This window comes from Periplaneta americana, chromosome 3, assembly GCF_040183065.1.
Source record: "Periplaneta americana isolate PAMFEO1 chromosome 3, P.americana_PAMFEO1_priV1, whole genome shotgun sequence".
In the NCBI taxonomy this organism is placed as follows: domain Eukaryota; kingdom Metazoa; phylum Arthropoda; class Insecta; order Blattodea; family Blattidae; genus Periplaneta; species Periplaneta americana.
Genome location: NC_091119.1, coordinates 63,308,206 through 63,325,206, shown reverse-complemented (window position 1 = coordinate 63,325,206; position 17,001 = coordinate 63,308,206). Strand labels below are relative to the sequence as shown.

The 17,001-nt window shown below is 35.6% G+C and overlaps 1 long non-coding RNA gene across 1 annotated transcript in view; it reads right to left on the bottom strand.

The window, feature by feature from the left end:
• Positions 1-762: 762 nt before the first annotated feature.
• The window catches only part of LOC138696090 (uncharacterized), a 40,925-nt gene continuing 24,686 nt past the window's right edge, over positions 763-17,001 (bottom strand). The window contains exons 2-3 of the long non-coding RNA XR_011331234.1: positions 12,031-12,155; positions 763-1,509 (exon numbers count right to left, since the gene is read on the bottom strand). This is a non-coding gene — a long non-coding RNA (uncharacterized lncRNA). The remainder of the gene's footprint in view (positions 1,510-12,030; positions 12,156-17,001) is intronic.

Below are 17,001 nucleotides of genomic sequence, written 5' to 3'. Positions count from 1 at the left end.
AACAGCAAGAAATTAATCTTCAAGGATGATTTAAGATTGAAATAATGTGACTGATATACTAGATATGTAAAATTAACATTATTACTAAAAAAATAACATGATGTTCAATCTGCATTAATAATAAGATTGCTAGAACGACATCATTTTTAAATTCACAAATACTGTACCATTAATTAATTTTCAGTTTGTGCAATACCTAGATGCGAAACAAGGACAAGATGAATTCAGTTTCTATGAAGATTAAGCAAACTAACACTTCAATATTACTAATTCATGTAGTGATAAGAAAAGTTGTGAAACAAATGTTAAGTAAAAGTCGTGAATGAATATAATTTATTTAAGTAATAATTATAGGATTAATATGATTTTGAAAAAAAAAGTCGTAACTTCAATTTTTATATTCGTGTGAAGTGGATGGCACACAGGTAGACATGGGGTAATTTTGATTAGTGCTACGAAAGCCCCATGATTCTTGATGTCCCTGAGTGAAAATCTGTCTAGCAGAGCTCACATTTGGCTTGGACGAGAAATTGTGTGTTTAATGATTATTTTATGTGCTGTGCACTTATCTTTGGATTGACGCTAAAGACAGGTAGGCCTACACATTGCGAAACTTATAGGCCTGCAATAAGGGATCTCCAATTTTTTTTTCGTATCTGTAGGCTACATACTCGTAGATCTATGGTTGATACTTTGTACGCAGTTTGTAGCAGCTGGTATTGCCTAAGTCCCAAAAGATATAAAACTCTGTGTGGAAGAACGTACTGTTTTATTGTCATTAAAATTTACATATTTCCACATACTGGATAATGCAAGTTATCAAAAAATCTCTACAAACTACTTTCAAGAATTAAGGAGAATTGCACGTTCAAGATGTTATGAAAATGCAATAATTTAACATGAATATTTCTCAGAACAAAAGCTTTATATTTCTAGAGATAAATAATCTTAAATCCTCAGTTTCGAGCTACTGCAATGTGGACCAGGAACACTGCTGGAGTAATAGATCGTGCTATTTCAATTATTTTTCCTAGACTACACTCCGTTTCTGGTATCTGTGGAGTAAGTCGACGCATTTGCATGGAGCCTATGACAACCAAGTGGGCGGAGCTCATCAGTGCGGGAGTGTATTGCGGGCTGGATCGGCTCACAGCTGCTAAGGGATGAGATGCACGTGACAGAAGGTGATAGGTAGGGGTGACATTTTAGGCGCTCGTCTTCAATCAATGCTTTCCCTCAGAGCGGTCATTGGACTGGCCCCTCCACTCGGTTCCTATAATCCACAGATTCCAGAAACGGAGTATAGTACAGAAGATGAAAGCCGCAAGGTCTTAACTTGTTGGCGAAATGTTTATTCCATCACCATTAATTCCGTTGAGTATTCCATTTCTTAGTCTGGTATCCTGATGTAACCTGATGTTCGACTGGGTTAGTTACAGCATCCCACTCCATGGGCTGCATATCATTCTCGGCGGTGATGCTTTCCAAATGCATGGGCTCCTGTTGTTCCTACAAAATTTCGGAAATGTGGAATAATAAATGGTAAAATTTTAATCGACGGTGGAGAAGTTTTAGGGGCAATAAATTCCATAATTTGGTTCACTTTAGAACAAAAATAAAGTGGGGTGCCCCATGATGTAGATTTACGCAATTAAATTAGTCTTATTTCTGAATGAGTGGATTCTATTAAAGAGATAGCATAACATTCATTTTAAGTACCAGGTCACAAGGACTCTTGCCTTTTTACAATGAGAATAACAGAAGAAGAAAACAAATGGTACAAATATATAACAAAAGTGAGAAATTAAGACAAGAACTCCATCAGAGACAGAGATTACCAACTTGAACAAAATAAAGCAAGCATTAGACAAAATAAATAAAATAAAAATCAAGTATTAGGAAAGAGTTCTTTTATCAATGGATTGATATGAGATTTTGAGGAATGGAGAAAGACTGATCTCTTTAACTTTATAAAGTCACTAAATAAGCTGATGTTCAAATCTTCATAAAGTTGTGTTTCTGATAAGGTAGTCCGCTCCTGTGATGGTTCGACAAACTGATCGTTGAATGCCATCTAGTTTCTTCAGATAACATATGCGACTTTGTGCCCAAATTTCACAGTAATTTTATGTTCATTGGCAAACTGTTTTTGAAAAATGGATATAGCTCCATAAACCATGAAATCTGAAGGTGAGACGATTGTATAATATGACCCCAAGATGTTTAGTTGATGTATTGAATGGAATAGTCTGGTTCTGAATACTGAGATTTGTTAAAACACGGGGGAAGCGTTTAGTGAAGACAACAAAATGTGATTTTTCACCGTTTATTTTTATTTTCCACTTAGTGGACCACTGAGTGAGATCATGTAAATTTCTCTGGATTCGTTGATAGGCAGTATTAATATCTTTGTGTCCTGTATAAATGACAGTGCGATCAGCATATAAACCAGTTGATGTTCTTGAGGTCTTTGGAATATCTTGAATGTATAACGAATATAGAATCGAAGCTATGACGGAACCTTGAGACACTCCTGTTATGGGATGAAAGAGCGAAGTTGTGTTGTTGCCTTTAACACAGGAAGTACGACCTTGTAGATAATATTATGAATGAAGTGTAGAAACTGTAGAGCAGCCGTGACCAAACCGGGTATCGTGATTACACCGTGTAATCAAAGGCATTCATACTGGTAAGGGGAGTTTCCTGTATATTGCTCTCTGTGTCATTCACGTACTAAAGGTAAGCAGTATCGGTACTATGTCGCTCTACAAACCCTCTGTCTCTAGCAGGAGCAGAAGGCTTCGTACAGAATGGGAAGAGGAATTTATTCGCTGTTCTGTCGGAGAAAATGTAATATGTTGCTTTGCTCAACGGTTCAATTAGTAGTAGTATATAGAAAGGATATTACAGGGCATTATGCCGAATACACAGGCATAACAGGTATTGCTGTTATTATTATTATTATTATTATTATTATTATTATTATTATTATTATTATTTATCAGCTAGTTTCACCATAATTCTTATATACGTGCCTGAATATTATATAGGCCTACATCTTCCCTTGAAGGATAAAATAATTACTACACTACGTTATATCTCCATTTCAATTTTTTAAATCTTTTGATGACTATTATCAGTTATTAACTAGTTATTGGTTTAATAATAATAATAATAATAATATAGAGAAACTGATTGAATATTACGTGCTAGTATAGTAATGAAACGAGCTATTAAACTCCAAGAACTGAAATCAGCCATAAAGCATCGTCATGAGCAGAAAGATGACATAAATAAAATGTAAGGAAGCCAGCTATCTAGTGGCAAACGAAATAGCTCGTTCTCTTAAGCCTTCCAACGGAGGAGAGTTTTTTAAAAGCGTAATGATCAAGGTGTTTGGGGCTAAGAGGGATGAAGTTACAGGAGAATGGAGAAAGTTACACAACGCAGAACTGCATGCAGTGTATTCTTCACCTGACATAATTAAGAACATTAACTCTAGACGTTTGAAATGGGCAGGGCATGTGGCACGTATGGTGAATCCAGAAATGCATATAGAGTGTTAGTTGGGAGACAGGAGGGAAAAAAACCTTTGTGGGGGCCGAGACGTAGATGGGAGGATAATATTAAAATGGATTTAAGGGAGGTGGGATATGATGATAGAGGCTGGATTAATCTTGCGCAGGATAGGGATCGATGGCGGGCTTATGTACGGGCGGCAATGAACCTCTGGGTTCCTTAAAAATCATTTGTAAGTAAGTAGAATAAGTAAATTAATAATCAAGGTGGCTGAAATAATTTGTCCAAAGAAAGTTGTTAATTAATTTTGAAGAAACTGCGCTTTCTCGACTAAATATCCAGAAGAGAATTCAGGAAATTTATGATTGTGTTCATTGAGGAAAAACAGCAAGAAAATTTGTATATACCGTATTTACTCGCGTAATTTGCGCACCTTTTAATCTACTTTGGCTGTTTGAAAAATTGGGGTGCGTAAAATATGCGAATTGTTTAAATTAGACTCTTTGATCTGGGTTTTATTCAAGCATATAGTAATTAAGAATACAGTACTTTTTTCACCTAAGACTACTGGTAATCTTCAATTATAAATAATAATTAAATTGGGTATATCACAATCCTAATGAATGCAAAGTACATAGCAGACATAGCATTCTCAATAGTTAGTGTTTAATAGAGTACATTGTACGAGTTTATGGGCCTATAGGTGGTTGATCGATGCATTCTTCATGTTGCGGTGACAGCTGCACGATACCTGTTAAACAGTAAAACTTGTCACAGTCGCTGCCCTTGGGGGTAATTTACAAGAACAAGCATCAGTGTTGAAGTGACGTTATTTAGGGTTTCTTTGTGAAGCAGGTAGTTGAGCTGGGTACTGGTCAATGAACAATGCCGTGGATTGCAAATATTGGTAATGGAATTTAGGGAAGGAAAAAAATGTGTGCGGAAAATACACGGAGCAAAATTAAATAATCCTTTAAAATTTAGGGTGCGTAAAATACGCGGTGACGCAAAGTACGCGAGCAAATACGGTATTTTTATTGGCTCTTGACAGTAGTGACATTACTGATACAGCAAAGCTTGCGATTTTTATAGTGGGTTGATGAAGAACTCAATGTTAGTGCACGAACCACCACTGGTTGTAGTTATCATGTCAAGTACCTCTCCCCCGTCTCTTTACTTCATCGACCGTCTCTCGCGTGTAATCACTGCCGTTCGAGTTATGGTCACCGCTGCTGTAGAGGTCTTGAAAGTGTAGAGTTTCAAAATTACATCTTCATGCCAAACGGTATCAAATACTTATTCAATGTCCGAAAAAGAAGCAACAGTGTGTGTGTTTTTTTTATGAATGAAGCCGGAATGGATAAAGGAAGTGAGCCGAAAGAGAGCCTCCTTGGTACTATGATGAGATATGAACCCGAATTGTTCATGGTGGATCCGATCAGGTGAATTTATTATTGAATTCGAGTGAGAAAGAGCCTTTCTAAGATTTTTCCTAAGAAGTTCAATAAGCTTATTGGTCGATAACTATTTGCAAAAATTGAATGTTTATGTGGTTTTAAGATTAAGACCATATTTGCAACTTTCCAAGCGGTGGGGCAGTAGGAGTGTGCAAGACATGCATTATAAATTTTTGTTAGGTGTGTGACGGCTATTCTAGGCAACTTTTTCAGTGCTAATGGAGTAATTTTATCAGGTCCTGGTGCTTTGATTGGCTGGACGATTTTTAATTGTAAGAAGTACCTCTTTCGGAGTGACAGAGGTTATAGATTCAAAAGAAGGCAATGCAAGAATGTTATTAACTTTTAAGATGGTTCTCTTGTAAAAACTGGATCCGATGGTTCAAGATGTGGCTGGAATCTCGCCTGTATTGATTCAGCTAAAATTTCAACTTTCTTCTGTCAATTTTATATCATCTCTCCATTGAAGTCTTGGATATGAGTGTTTTTGTTGGTGGAATTTTTGTGTAATAAATGTTTTGTAAGAGACCAGAAATCTTTACTATTTGAACTCGCATTATGAATTTTATCTTCAAATGATTTGGTAATATATGTTTGACGTCTTCTTCGAATAGTTCTCTGATATCTATAAAAGGCACTCTTTGCTTGAGTGTCCCCAAAGTGCTGCCACCTCTTTCGTGCTCTAGATTTAACTAGTAAAAATAATTTCAAATCAGTATCATCTTCAAAGTCCAGTGACTTTGAAATAGAGTGTGTGGTATCGTCAATGGTTGTACTGATGGTATCAGTGAATAACTGCACTGCCATATCGATATCATTTACATTACAAATGATAGGATTACCTAGATTTCAAAAAGGCATATGACTCAGTTAAGAGAGAAATTTATATAACATTCTTATTGGATTTGGTATTCCCAAGAAACTAGTTCCATTAATTAAAATTTGTCTCAGTGAAACTTACAGCAGAGTCCGTAGAGGCCAACTTCTGTCTTATGCTTTTCCAATTCACTGTGGGTTGAAGCAAGGAGATGCACTATCACCTTTACTTTTTAATTTCGCTCTAGAATATAACATTAGGAAAGTTCAGAATAACAGACAGGATTTGGAATTGAACAGTTTACATCAGCTGCTTGTCTATGCGGATGACGTGATTATGTTAGGAGAAAATCTACAAACGATTAGGGAAAACACGGTAATTTTACTTGAAGCAAATAAAGAGATAGGTTAGGAAGTAAATCCCGAAAAGATAAAGTATATGATTATGTCTCGTGACCAGAATATTGCACGAAATGAAAATGTAAAAATTGGAGACTTATCCTTCGAAGAGGTGGAAAAATTCAAATATCTTGGAGCAACAGTAACAAATATAAATGACACTCGGGAGGAAATTAAACGCAGAATAAATATGGGAAATGCCTGTTATTATTTTGTTGAGAAGCTTTTGTCATCTAGTCTGCTGACAAAAAATCTTAAAGTTAGGATTTATAAAACAGTTATATTACCTATTGTGCTATATGATTGTGAGACTTGGACACTCACTTTGAGAGAGGAACAGAGATTAAGGGTGTTTGAGAATAAGTTTCTTAGGAAAGTATTTGGGACTAAGAGGGATAAAGTTACAGGAGAATGAAGGAAGTTACACAATGCAGAACTGCACGCATTGTATTCTTCACCTGACATAATTAGGAACATTAAATCGAGACGTTTGAAATCCGCAGGGCATGTAGGACTTATGGGCGAATCCAGAAATGCATATAGAGTGTTAGGTGGGAAGCCGGAGGGAAAAAGACCTTTGGGGAGACCGAGATGTAGATGGGAGAATAATATTAATATGGATTTGAGGGAGGTGGGATATGACGATAGAGACTGATTTAATCTTGCACAGCATAGGAACCGATAGGGGGCTTATGTGAGGGCGGCAATGAACCTCCGGGTTCCTTAAAAGCCTTTTGTAAGTAATTAAGTTGTGTCATTGAATATGTAAAGTTAACATTATTACTGAAAAATAAACATGATGTTCTGTCTACGTTAGTAATAAGATTTATTAGAGCAACACCATTTTTAAATTAACAAATAGTATTAAGTAATTTTCAGTTTACGTAATACCCATTTGCGAAACAGGAACAAGATGAAGTTAAACTTTTATCAAGATTAACCACACTAATACTTCTATATTATTAATTTATGCAGTGATAGGAGAAGTTGTGAAACAATATAAAGGAAAATTCGTAAAATGAATATAATTTGTTAAAGTAATAACTATAGGATTGATAGAATTCTGAGAAAAAAGTTTTAACTTCAGTTTTTTATATTCACGTGGAGTAGGGGGCACACAGGTAGGCATAGGGCAATTTTGATTTTTCTACGAGAGCCCTTTGAGTCTTGGTGTCCCTGAGTGAAAATATGTGTAACAGAGCTCACATTTGACGTAAACGAGAAGAAGACGTGTGAAGATTCTTTTGTGTTGTGCACTTATCTTTGGACTGACACTAAAGACAGGTAAGCCTACACGTTGCAAGTCTCGTAATGGTCAGCATAACACACAACTACTGCTCAGACACTTCCTATGGGCTATGCTTTGCAGAGTTGTCCAGTATTATATTACACTGTGTAACATGAATACTGGAATGATCTTACTCTCGACTTTCTATTTTGTTGAGCACACCAGGAAAACTAGTTAAAATTACAGCACTTTTCATTTCCAAGACATCCATTGAAGTTACACGAAAATGATAAGCAGACTGAAGAGGTGCTATGAAGAGCGAACAGCCCATCTCAACAAAATCATAATAAAAAAGAAACGCTACGAATTCTCATATGTACTGAATGCTTATTTTTCTCGAAATTCCTTCATGGAGCAAGTCTTGATGGGAGTCCACCTATATGTAGGTAACAGTTTCGCACGGCTGTACACAAGTAGCATATATATATATATATATATATATATATATATATAAGGGCTCATATTTACTTCACATGCGTAGTATGCGTAGTATGCTGTAAGCGAATCTTATACAATAAAGGAGCTCCAATTTTTTTTTTTTCCGTTTCTATACATACCAGTAGATCTGTGGTTAATACTTTTGTACGCGGTTTGTAACAGTTGGTGTTGCCTAAACCCAAAGACACAAAACCTTATACGGAAGAACGTGGTGTTTTATCGTCGTTAAAATGAAAGTGGCCGGCCTCTTGAGCAGTGAAAATTTTCTAAGTCCTTCGGGTGAGCGCAGTTCACTACCGTAAACCTCCGTGCGCCGTTTTAGTTAACTCCATAATACAAGGCGCTGATTTGGGCTACCTCCACAGCATGCTTCGAATCTCCGTAGCGAATTTTTTGTTTTGTCCTTTCTTTTATTTTCATAAGTCGTTTTATTGTAGGCCCTAATATAATCAAATAATTTTGCTTATGTCACTTCATGTTACTTAGGCCTACAGATAATTACAAAATTGGTAAAAGTTTCTCGTTATAATTCTAGGAAATCAGGATATATTTTGTCATCAGAATTATGGTTTTTCTTCTTCACGGATTTAGATTAGTATAATAATCATATTCCCTGTGGCACAACTTGCAAATTAATTATTCCCAATTATTTAGCTGTCAACATATTTATTGAATGGTCCTTAGGCAATAGAGTGCAAAGCAGCAGGGATTAATAAAATAATTAACACTGCATTTTAATATGAAAGCCCCTAATTGTCGTCTTTAGTGTTACTTCTATCTAGCGTCAAATGTTTGTTAACATGAAAAAAAAAATAATAAAGCGAAAAGTATTCTAAGTATTAAAAAAACGAAAGCCTGTTATATTTTGACTGATGCCTTTAAAAAAAAGTTTAGTAACTACACGAATATTTGAACATGCACCCTCATGAACTCTTAGCTATCGCTCTACAAACTACTCTAAGGCCCAATTGTATAAAACTCCCTAACTAAAGGTCAACTTTGATCGAAGATCGAAAAGTGAACCGAGTTCAGACACTTCTTTTATTGTATAAAACTTTTCTGCGATCAAATTACCTTGGTTCAAATGCAATCTAAGTTCACGTGAAAAGGATTTGGCAACATCGCATAAACAGGTGAAATACGTGATGCGCGGACCATGTTACACAGGTTTGTTCAGTGTTGCCAATCTAGCGACTTTAACTCTTTTTCAACAACAATTTCTTTTAACTGTTATATTGCTTAAATAGGGATTTAGTGACCTTTTTAGCACCCCATAGTGACAAAATTTAATCTTTCTTTGTTGATAATGAGAAATCTAGCGACTTTACAACTACTTTTTGGCGACTTTCCGTATTACACTCTGTTGGAGACACTGTTTTTTTTTTTTTGTGCTATGTAAATAATGGCGGACAATAAGAAGAAGGTTGACTGTTCTCCAAGTTGTTATCATGTTATGGTGTTTGATACTGCTAAACATAATAAAGCTTTATAAAACGACAATTTTCCTTTAGTAATACAGTTAATTGAACATTTATGAATGTACCTATCATATCCATTAATAATTAATGGTTGTTATAAACATAATAGGCCTATAATTATAGGTTATGTTATTTGATGCTGCTGAACACGATAGAGCCTTATAAAATGTAAGAATGTTTGTGTATTAAGGCAAGAAATTGAAAGAAATATATATAAATGTACCTAACATATCTATTAAAATTAATAATAATGGATATTTTATTTGCACAATTTGTCACTCGTATATTTCAAACAGAAAAGAAATAACTGAACTTGGATCATCTAACTTAATCGGAGAAATTTCTTCAGTCAAAGTTGACTTTAGTTTGAGACAAATTAATCTCAGATTAGACTTTATACAACACAAAATTCCAAGTTCAGCTGAAACAAGGATCAATTTAACCTCTGATCTAAGATTAAATGGTTTATACAATCGGGCCCTCTAAGGCCCAATTGTATAAAACTCCCTGACTAAAGATCAACTTTGATCGAAGATCGAAAAGTGAACCGAGTTCAGACACTTCTTCTATTGTATAAATCTTTTCTGCGATCAAATTACCTTGCTTCAAATGCAATCTAAGTTCACGTGAAAAGGATTTGGCAACATCGCATAAACAGGTGAAATACGTGATGCGCGGACAGGTTTGTTCAGTGTTGCCAATCTAGCGACTTTAACTCTTTTTCAACAACAATTTCTTTTAACTTTTATATTGCTTAAATAGGGATTTAATGACCTTTTCAGCACCCTATAGTGACAAAATTTAATCTTTCTTTGTTGATAATGAGAAATCTGGAGACTTTACAACTACTTTTTGGCGACTTTCCGTACACTCTGTTGGAGACACTGGTTTTTTGTGCAATGTAAATAATGGCGAACAATAAGAAGAAGGTTGACTGTTCTCCGAGTTGTTATCATGTTGTGATGTTTGATAGTGCTAAACATAATAAAGCTTTATAAAACAACGATTTTCGTTTAGTAATACAGTTAATTGAAAATTTATGAATGTACCTAACATATCCATTAATAATTAATGGTTGTTATGAACATAATATAATTATAGGTTATGTTATTAGATACTGCTGAACATGATAGAGCCTTATAAAATATGAGATTGTTTGTGTATTAAGGCAAGAAATTGAAAGAAATATATATAAATGGACCTATCATATCTATTAATATTAATAATAATGGATATTTTATTTGCACAATCTGTCGCTCGTATATTTCAAACAGAAAAGAAATAACTGAACTTGGATCATCTAACTTAATCGGAGAAATTTCTTCAGTCAAAGTTGACTTTAGTTTGGGACAAATTAATCTCAGATTAGACTTTATACAACACAAAATTCCAAGTTCAGCTGAAACAAGGATCAATTTAATCTCTGATCTAAGATTAAATGGTTTATACAATCGGGCCTAAGAGGTTTACTGCAGTCAGAATGACATTGTAACGAGCAATGGTCATACTCTACTTGAGAACCTGTTATACAGTAGGCCTATGTAGTGTTTGTGTTACAATATTCACTGTTTAAACACTCTGAACGATCTGTCTGTTTTAAATCTCGTATATGAATTATTTTCTCGGAAGATTTTAGTGATTAATAGTTGTGTTTCCTATTATAACTACTAGAAGAATATACGAAAACTTTCGAACAAAGCCTGTCTGTCCCGAGCGCTCACGGAAATACCCGATTTGAACTTAATATCTCAGACGCCGGCCATTTTCATTTTGACCAAGTATTTCCACACATTCGAACATGCAAGTTATCAAAATCTCTGTATAAGCTAATGGCTGCGTTCAGCCGGGACAGCGCTGAGGGAACGCTGAAATAGCGACAGCACTGAACGCCTTGCTGGCCGACAGCGTCGAAATAGCGGCCGCCATTTTTCGTAGCAAAATTTTTTTTCGCTGCAAGCTTGCTGCTAGGTTAAACTATAAAACGTCTTTGGCTGCTAGCCAGCAAAACTGGAAGGGGTAGACATCAACCAATGGTGCCGGAGTAGACAGAACAATGGCGTGTTTCTTTGTAAACACAGCGGACATTTTGCAGTCTGGTCGTTCAGCCACTAACAGCTGCTGTAACTCAGCAAAAATTAATCGCTACCCCAGTGCTGAACGCAGCCAATTTCAAGTATTAAGAAGAATTGCCCGTTCAAGACGATCGAAAATGCAATAATTTAACATGAATATTTCTCAAAGCAAAAGCCTTATACAGCATTTCTAGAGGTAAATAATCTTAATCCCTCAGTTTGCTGCTACTGCAATACGCACCAGGAATAGGCCTACTGATGGAGTAATAGTTCATGCTAATTTTTTTAGTAGGTTATTTTACGACGCTTTATCAACAGCTTAGGTTATTTAGCGTCTGAATGAGATGAAGGTGATAATGCCGTGAAATGAGTCCGGGGTCCAACACCGAAAGTTACCCAGCATTTGTTCATATTGGGTTGAGGGAAACCCCCGGAAAAAAACCTCAACCAGGTAACTTGCCCCGACCGGGAATCGAACCCGGGCCACCTGGTTTCGCAGCCGTTGCTCCACAGGTGTGAACTCATGCTAATTCAATTACTTGATGAAAGCCGCAAGGTCTTACCTTTTTAATTCCGTTAGGTGTCCCATTCCTTCGGCTGGTATCCTGATGTTCGGCAGGGTCTCACCCCATGGGCTGCATGTCATTCTCTGCGTCGATGCCTTCCCACTGCATGGACTGCTTTGTGACTACAAAATTTCGGAAATGTGGAATAATAAATGGTAAAATTTTAATGGACTATGGAGAAAATTTAAGGATCATAAATTCCATAATTTGGCTCACTTTAGAACAAAACTAAGTGGGGTGTCTCATGATGTAGATTGACGCAATTAAATTAGTCTTATTCTTGAATGAGTGGATTCTATTAAAGATTTAGAGTTCATTTTCTCTGTCGCAAGTAGATGTCTCTGTAGACTTACTGTACTGCAAGAAACTTGGATGATCGAATCAGTGAATTACATTGTAGGCTAGATTCCTGGAATTATTTCGAAAGTTTTGAAAGACTTGTAAATGGCGCCTAAAATTTTCAGAATGCTTGGAATGTAATTTAACACAGCTAGTGATAATCGGCGTACATGGAGTAGGGAAAGGACAGTGGCGGCTATTGACTGAGGCAAGTGAGGCCGAGCCTCAGTTACTTGGCTTAAATGAAATCAAATTTTGTGTTTTCATATAATGTATTAGTTATTTGAAAGAAAGCATATATCGCTGTAGAAGCATTTAAAAACTTTGATTTATATAGACCTGTTTTTCAGTAAAATTTGTTCCTGAGGCCGGGATCGCTCGCGCCGGGTCTGGCTTGTGATGTATATAGACCTGTTTTGCAGTAAAATTTGTTCCTGAGGCCAGAATCGTTCGTGCCGAGTTTGGCTTAATGCATTTCATGTCCTATCGCGGGCTTTGAGTTTGCGCTTAAAACGTTGTAGCTGAGGCACAATTCGTCTGGCCTGGTCAGATTTCACTCGTCCCATCCATGGGCCGGCCTCAAGGGTAGAGTGGGGTGGGAATAGCAGTGGTGACTTGTCTTCCTAACTAGGCCATAAATAACAAAATTCCAGCTCTTTGGCAGGCAGAGACCCACTCGATTCTCTCCCCTTATGTCTCAGTTTATGACATATAAGCGAGGGTGTAGTACAGTAGTGAATGTGGGCCAATGTTGTTATGTATTTCGGGAAAATATAAACAGAAACAAATGAGAGAAGTAATGCTGGTGCAATTAATTCATTGTTAGAGTGTCCTTTTTTGAGAAGAAATAATACTGAAAGAAAGGAAGTTTTAAATAAAGAGAGAGACTACCGAGATACCTACGACATCGCTGATAATTTTTCTCACACATAATCTTAAAACACGAGTTTCTATTGCATCCTGGTATGGGCAACATAAATGGTTATGTGGTAATGTGATGCAAAATAAACTTCTCTTGGCCTTGTTTGTTGCTGTCAGAGAAAAAAAAATAAAAAGAAAAGAAAGAAAGGGGAATTTCAACACATATGGGTTGCTTCATCACAATGAAACAATCACTGAAACTGAGAGCATAACAGCTTATTTGGTGAGGGAAATTATTATTTTTCATTGATAATAATAAGAATAGACTAATAATAATAATAATAATAATACAGTAATAATGATATTAATAATATAATAACAATAATAATTAATATCATAAACAAACATTTCCTATCGGAGGCAATTAAACTAGTTGCATCTGGCCTCACCGAGGATTTCGATCACCGGCCGCTACTGGAAAAGGAACTCGTGTCCTGGGGATGTGAGTTTGATTACACTCCGATTGATTGATTATATGTGCATAAATTTTTACTTTCCACGCTCTGGGAGACAGTGCCGAAAATGCAGTACACAGTGCAGCTTTCCACATTCGAACTGGAAAGATCAAATGTAAGCACTTTTTTTCTTTCTGGCAGCTTGTAAGTCTGTTATTTAACGAGGTCACTCAGCGTAAGTGGAGGTAATATTAAGGTAAAATGAATCGATGAAGAGCTATGGGAATCAATATATTTCAATTTCTTTCAACGTTGAGACTGCTTCGATAATAGGAACATCATAGGAAAGATGAGTTCATGTCAATTTAGCTGTTATTCGAGGGACATGTGATCAGTTCGTGGCCTCTAATATTTTGAATTCATACCGTGGGTGAATGAAAAATTACAAACATTTCGAAGCAGTTGTTAATTCGTATAATACATAACTGTTAAATTATATATAAATGAAGATTTTCGTAACAGTTACTTGAATTTGAATTAAATTTAATAATAACTGTAAACATATTGTAATATGTTGAGCCAGTGTTTCTCAGACTTCTCCATTGTGATTACTTTTAACACATTGTACAAATTTGGAATTCTTGTAGTCTGTTTTTATATTGTTTTCATTACTATATGATTATTATTATTATTATTATTATTATTATTATTATTATTATTATTATTACACATTATAATTTCAGTAATTTGGGAATAAATTTGAATAAGGAACAAAAAACGTTTCCTTCCCAGGCAAGATTCGAACCACGAAAGTCTTAGTTACCGGTACCAGTCTATCGTGCTCTGGAGTGAACAAGGCTCTGAATTCAGCTACAAGGGTCAGTCCGGTTCTTTTTTTTTTTTTGCCACTACTGTACACTTCAAGCTAGGCAAATAAACTGATAGAAACGGTATGCAGTAGTGAAAACAATTTCCATGTATACTTTTTTTTCTGTAAATAAAAATGTTTAACCATGTAAATAAATGTTAACCATATAAATGAAACTGACTTGCACTATTAAAATTAATTCCTTCACTCTATAAACAATACAATAGATACACATTCATTCAGTAACAAGAAATCGTTCACTCCTGGAGGAACCACTCATTTTGTAATCAAAACGAACTTTTATTTTATTAATACAGAGTTAAAAAATGTGTATGTAAATATGCTTGAATTTTCATATTTTGGAAAGTTTTTGTACTATCAAATTATAACTAATCTAAGTGACAGAGAAAATTCCCAAACAAAAGGTCCCATTTTCGATAGAATTTTCTGTTCCTTCTTGCCTGGTTAATATAGGCTATATAATTTATTTTAAAGGTATTCTCTTGGTTCCAAATAAAAAAGGTTACTGTATGACCTATCAACCATAATGCAGCGTTTTGTCTTTGCTTGGCCTGAAATTGAAGACTGCTAATTGAAATGTCGTAGGATGAAGAGTGTCCTTGCCAAATATATTATTGTCTTTCACGTACTTTCCAAATTGTTCTCGTATAGAAAGGATCATTGTACAAGTGTTAAGACGATGATGCAAGGAGTCTGTTTGTTGACAATATTATTGTCTGCTCTGTTTATTTTAAATAAACGTTCTTTTGTTGCAATTATGTCATGAATAACTGTATACTACACCGAGCGCATTGTCGCTGGAAGTAGGCTACCCGAGAACTAATATTCTTTCAATGTAGGGTGAAATTTGTATTCTCTGGTACAATACGCTGAATGCGTAAAGGAGCAACAGAAACAGTTGGTACTATTGTATTGTAAATCGTCTTTGATAGATCTTTGTGTACTAGGAACTGAAGGGGTTCTAGATAACTCCATTCTTGTATATAAACCCAAAGGTACCTAAGATAACGTGGCACAACACATAAATCAGGAGAATTTCGCAAATCACTTGCTGTCGTCCAAAACTATAGCCAGAAGGCGGTAAAACACGATAGAGTATAGGCTACTGTATTTTTCTTCCACGACTTAAAAATAAAATAAATATTAAGTAATCCGAACCCCTCTTCATTGGGTTGGAGATACAGAGTTGACAAGGGCACACGAAAAGTAGTTCCTTTCTATAAAAATCAAGAAACTGCACTCGTTATTTGCCTTGGAGAGGTAATTGTTATTGGAAGCAAGATACCAACATTTCGATAGTAGAAAGGTGTGCACTATCCAACTTCTCCTATACAAACTGAGTTCGCGATTAGAGTCCTGCAAAACCGGGTTTCAATAATTTTTATTATACTGTACAACGACACTGAGCGCCTACGGTGCAGGCAATATGCAAACCTCTTCATGCCACTGGCTTCTATCACTGCCTGGCATCTTCGGGGCATTGAGTCCATCAGATCGCGGAAATAGTTCTGGTCCTCAGCGAGATCTTCCCAGGTAGCCAGAACTTGATCCCACAACTGATCTGGATTCTGAGGTGGGTTGTCTCGATATTTGTCAATCCTCTTTTTCATACCTTTCCGTGAACCGTCTTTGAACATTTATGGCGATGTGCGCGGGGTGGTTATCCTGCTGGAAATGAAATTTCCTTTGGTGGTATAGGCTATAAATTCCATGAATCCAGTTCTTTCGCTTCTGTTTTAAAGCCAGTGCAAACATATCTTATCGCTAGCTATAATATAATTCTAATAAATGAAAGTTAATATACCAATGAAATTTTGTTATGGTTGAATGCATATTATGTATTAATTTACTAATATTTCTTGGATATAGTTATAATAACCACTTCATGTGTTAAAATAAAAACTCACTTGTATGTTACTTAGTTGACTAGTTTCAGCTTTATCTCAGCTGTTTTTAATGACATTCTAACCTACAATAAATTTCTTCTAAAATTTTGAGTACCACGACCTTCATGACGCGGTATCTTCCGTGAATTTTTTGTGTCATTCAAAATTTCAAAATGATCGTTTCTTAAATGGTTAACATAATCTTCATCTGACTCTTAATTTTCGAGCGGTTCCCGATATAGGCCTAACAATTCTGCGTCGAAACGTTCCGCCATTTTATATTGCAACTAATGAACCATTAAAAATTTAAAGACGGAAATTTCTGTCACTAAATTTAATGATAGTTTTACTAGTTCGTTAGGTTAAAGATTGTTGGTGAGATATAAAAATGATTTAATGAACCAGTAAATAAATTAAAGAATCATTAAAACCTTAGTGAAGGTTGGTGAAACCAGCCCATTTGACATAAACTGAATGTGCAATGTAAAATTGATTTTAGTAGGTAGCTTTATAGTTATTTTTATCTCACAAATTATAC